At 34.2% G+C, this 5,530-nt stretch overlaps 1 pseudogene across 1 annotated transcript; it reads right to left on the reverse strand.

Moving 5' to 3' along the window:
- Window positions 1–601: 601 nt before the first annotated feature.
- LOC100783757 (probable serine incorporator) lies at window positions 602–5,213 on the reverse strand (annotated as a pseudogene). The gene is made up of 6 exons (XR_001385183.3): window positions 4,774–5,213; window positions 4,164–4,327; window positions 2,681–2,792; window positions 2,423–2,597; window positions 1,184–1,423; window positions 602–1,011 (listed from the first exon to the last, which is right to left on the reverse strand). The product of XR_001385183.3 is annotated as a probable serine incorporator (transcript).
- Window positions 5,214–5,530: the final 317 nt, after the last annotated feature.

Consider the following 5,530-nt stretch of genomic DNA (forward strand, 5'->3'; position numbering starts at 1 on the left):
AACATTTCCATTGTTTAAAGAAAAAAAAAAGAATGTAGAACATTTACTGGTGATGCCACGATTCTTTTTATCTTAATGATGTTTATTTGCAATTAACAACCAACTCTGGCATTTCAAACTTTGGTCAGGAATTATTATATGCGCCTAAAAGGAAGTTCCAAACCACGACATTTTTAAGTTGATATATTATTACTGACATTTTGGTGAGGACCTCGAAGTGTCTCGGCAAGTAAATCAAACATAACATAGTGGACTTTAGTTTAAATCCACGGAATCTGCAATGAACCATAAGTTCCTTTATTTAAATTTTATTTTAGAAGACCATATACTCCTTAATTAAATAGAAAGGAAAAGTACAAAAAGAGCTCGACCAAAAACTACCAATTTAATTTTATATTCACGGATTTAATTCAGCAGTGTGTATGATTAAAAAACAAGATAAACTTTCGAAAATGCAATATAATATGTACAATGGAATAACAAGATGTAATCTTATACGGCAATGTATTAAAATTGAATTGTTACAATTTTATTTTAATTATATTGGACAAAAAAAGTTATCAAACAGCAAAACTATGGTAGATATAAAATGCATTACATCTCGCATGAAGGGGGGGATCTATACATAATATCATGTGTTGCAAGCAACACACAACATTCCAACATGTAGACATTGAAGGTCATACATAACTTACAATGCCAAAACACCAACCAACAAGAATGTCATAAAATACAGTAATATGAGAGAGCTAAGCAAATTCACGATCCAGATATACAATCCAGCAGTGACCCACTCGGTGCCGATTCGAACCCAAACTGAGGTCCAACCAACATCTATGAGATCTTAGCTCTCAGATGTACTGGTCCATCCAGAAAGAAGCATGGCTGAATACATGCTAGCCAGGGCAAATATTTGGTGGAAGAATGAATACGAATAGATAACGGGTTGTGCTTCCTTTTCCTCCTTTGCCTTTCCTTCTTCTGCTTCTTCAAGGAGAGGTTTGCTCCCAACTGAAATATGTTGTAACATGCAAATTGAGACAACGGGACTTCCAAAACTTTTATCGACTCAATTTCTCACTAGGGTATAGTATAAAAAATAAGCTAAATCAAACTCGCAATTCAAAATAAATACATATCATGAGATAAGAGATTATAATGGATTTCAAACATCTTTTATTACCCATTCTAGGTGAAGATTGTGGTGATAAGAATGTGGTCGACTATCCAGCCCGAAGAGCAGAATACAACACCGATAGCACTGTTGTTAGCATGCCAAGAACGAGTGTACTTGTACTGACCGCTCTGGACTTGTTGAGACCATTGCACTCATAGTCACGAGGTTCACTAGAAAGCCCCGTGTAGAGCACACATAAGCACAGTAAAGAGAAATCACAGCAGAAGGCAACAAGCTCCCATTCACCTGTTTTTGCACACCAATTATTATTTATTTTTTCAATAATAAAACTAAATCAATACACAGGTCCACAAGGACAAAACCAAGTACCACACTTTCTTTACAAACCTATCAAATATAATTCCCAAGGCACCAAATAAAATTGAGGAATAGAAGGGCATTATTCAAAGTAATTTGCTGACCTCATTTCTACTTTTGGTCTACAAGTTATGCTAATAAACAATTCTTAGGTCCTACAATGTACTCCAATAAATAAATATGTTAACAAGGTATTACCTGCTGGTAATATCCCTGACCAAAACTGATTATATCTGTTATTTTCCAATTTTACGTAAACAGCATACCAAAATACCAAAAATCCAGAGAATTTCATTTAAAAGGAAAAAAGAGAGGGAGAAAAAAAAAGTTGAGTTTTAACCTTGTAATCATTCCTACAAATGTTGCTAGGAAGGAGGCAGGTATGAGAGCTACTCTGGGTTAAGGATTAATTAGTTTGATACATATCAAGATAGTAAGCACAAAACCACAGAAAAATCTAAATATGACGTGAGTTCATAAAAGAGAAAGATATGTGGCATTCATTAAAAGAATTATCTTTCAGATGATGTTTCTTTCATGACATTTCCTCTTCAACATTAAGCTACATCTTCCAACTTTTTACCACTGCATCATTGCTATATGTAGATTTTTGTTAATTGTCATTTAACAACTCATCCAGAAAATTAATAATTTTCCTTTACTAAGAGAAATCATGTGTCCCACTACCAAACTTAAGTTTGAGATATGACTACCAGTAAACTAGCAGAAAGCCACAAGCATCTTCTACATTGTCAAGGAAGCCACCAAAAGGCTACAGGATTTTAGGACTTTATTAAGCATACAATACAATATATTATTGGAAGTTGCAGAGCCCTCAGATGTTCTCTCATCACCTAGCAATTCATATTGCACAAGAGCATTGAATATAATGAGTTTCAATTACTTAAAGCTTTATCTAGTCTTTACCTGAGGATGTAAGGCAATAATTGCAAACACAAAAGCAAGAATCATGGTCATGACAAAGAAGAAGATATTGAGGCTACAATCATATCCGGAAGGGTTGAACCAAAAGAAAAGGATTCCTGACCCTGTAAATGCTGCAATGTAGCATCCAACTGATACAGCAAGTAAAGCAATATACCTAAACAAACACAATTATTAGAACAACAATGGAAAAATAGAAATTATAAGAGGGGAGAGAGGGGGGAGATTCATTCAGCATACCATTTTTGTTCATCTTTCTCAACCCATGCATCATTCCAAGTGTGAGTAAAGTCAAGTAAAATTATCACTTGAATCAATAAAAACAAGCCAGCCCCAAATTTTGCTATGAATCTTGTAAATATTACAGATATGCACATGTCAGTTTTAAAATTAAGCTTTAATTTCCATTGGGAAATTTTTTTTCTTAAAAAGAGAATTCATTCAAAAATCAGACCTCTCATACAGTTCTATATAGGTAGGGTATGCAATTAGACAGCAATATATACCACACTACAAGAAGATGAAGAACATTAAGAAAAAAAAATCCTTTTGATATATTAACTTGTGATATCATACATCCAATAGTAAAACCAGAAAAGGACATTAGTTTGTTGCTATTAAGATGTCCCACATTGGCCACAAATATGACCAAAATACTACTTATAATCCTTGGGCAATCCTCCCCTCTTGAGCTAATTTTTGGGGTTGAGTTAGACTCAATCCATTTTTATGTAATATCAGAGTCTGTACAGTCTTGATGCTGAACACCTGCCCATGTCCAGTCTTAGGCATAAGGGTAAACAGGGTTTTAAATAGCATGCTATAGCACTGCTATAGTGGCGTAGTGGCCCCTGCCCAATAGAGGGGTTGCTGTAGAAGAGTGGTTTAGTTTAGCAGCCAGCCATAGTGGACCAAATAGTGGGCTGAATAATGGCCGTAGCAGCAATATAGCTGCACTCTGTGTTGATTCCAAAAAGGTCCTCTTAACAAAGAAGTTAGGGCTTTTTGGGATTTCAATTTCCAAAAATGAAATCTACAGCTGTAATACTAGTGAAAATTTTAAAGATGATTTGGATATAGAGATGATGATTGATGATTCCAATCTAGGAAACTAGTATTTGACTTTTGTTGGTATTTACTTGTATGTTGTAAGACACCTATGACTTTTTATTATTAATTATGAATGTTGTTAATTTTGAGTAATTTTTATCATTTTTGAGAATTTATATGTATATAGTATACATTATATAAACTATAAAAAGTTTCAAAACAGCAGCCATCCTGCCATAGCATTTCTGGAACCAGCCACTATCAGGACTTAAAACTATGGGGGCAAAGTGTTAAAATGTCTCACGTTAATTAGAAATATGGTCAAAATACTTCTTATAAGACTTGGCCAATCTTCCTCCTTTGAACTAGCCTTTAGGACTGAGTTAAACCCATTTCTAATAATTGCAATGGAAATCTTATTCTCCTTGGAATGAACCAATTCAATGCATCAAAATGAAAATCAAACAAAAATTGTGATAGGTGTTGGGGAAGGCGGGGTATAAACATCTTAAATTCAATTTCAGAGTCATCAAATATAGCCAGAACTTTGAAAACTACTTTTCAATGAAAAATACAATCTGCACGAACTGAATAATTCAAGAGTCGAACTGCATATATATTCACCAATGCCACTAAGAATTGATAGAAAGAAAGTAAAGCCTGAAAAACATACCATATACTAATATTACGGCATCTGGAAGGAAGAATGCAAGGACCACAAGCAAAAGCCAGATCACAATTTTTGCAGTCCAACCACCATGGTGAAATTTCCCAAGCTCAGAACTGCTTGTGCTTGATACCATTCCGTTGTGTAGGTATCGGATGTACCACCTATCCCTGTATTTAAGAATTAATATACTATCACGTTAAAAGGGAAGAATCCTCAAATGCTAGCACAGAAAAAGGCTTCCAAGGATGCAAGACATTAATTCATTCCACTTTTTTGGGGGGTGGGGGGGGGGGGCGGGGGTTCAAAAGACCTTATAATAATACTAAAACAATTTCTCCTTAAAATATCTTCCAAACCAAACATACACTTGATAATTTTTTTTCCACATGTTTCTCTTAGACAAAAATTTCAACCTTTCTCCTAATAACTTGAATCATACATCTAGACATGTGGTAAATGAGGCTGCCCCCGAAGTCAAATTCAACCTCACAAATACCCCAATGAGGAAGCTAAGAGTAATCCAATTAATCTCACTTCACCCGTGATGAAGACAAATACCCCAAAGGAAAATTAAGATGAAAATTGAAAGCTTTAGGGAGAGAATTGAAAATACAAGGGAATTTCTCCAAAAGGGGTGCTCCAACTTCTCTGAGGATCCACGAAACGACGAGAGAGACACCGAAGAGACCACATAACCGATTCTAGCGGATTTTTGGGAGATGCAAGATGCAAGATGCAGTGGAGGTGCAGAGACCACAGGTCAAAGACGCGCAGCAAGATAAACAACAAGACATGATTATGACGATGATGCAGATGATTCCTCTTCTTCACACTTTCTCTCTCCTTTCACTGTGTTGATCGAGTTCTATAGCGTTGAACAGACACTGCTTCTGTTCATAGCTTGCTTGTGTCGTTTCACAACTTCCCTTCGTCGTATAAGGAAACACTCATCGCTTCTTATCCGCTCCGAAAGATTTCATTATTCCACAACAGAATTTGCTATTCTCGACATCAATTTTATCTTTACTCTACACATGAAAACGTCGGTAAAGCTATACAATGCAAAAAGTTAAATTGAATAGTTTTTGTCCAGCTTTTTTCTGGTTTCTTTCTCTTTAAAAAATAGATTTTTTTTTTATCAAACATATTTAGAAAAAAAATTCTAAGAATTTAGGGGATTATTTTTTATAGGAGTAAAAAACAAATACTTTTTAAAAATATAATTAAAATAAATTTTGAAATTAACCTATATACTTTAAATGAAAAAAATAAACAAATTATTAAATATTTTATAAAATAAAAATATTACAATAATTAAAATTAATTAATTAATTAATTTTATAATAGATACTTAAACAATTAGTTTTTCT

This window comes from Glycine max, chromosome 15, assembly GCF_000004515.6.
Source record: "Glycine max cultivar Williams 82 chromosome 15, Glycine_max_v4.0, whole genome shotgun sequence".
Taxonomy (NCBI): Eukaryota; Viridiplantae; Streptophyta; class Magnoliopsida; order Fabales; family Fabaceae; genus Glycine; species Glycine max.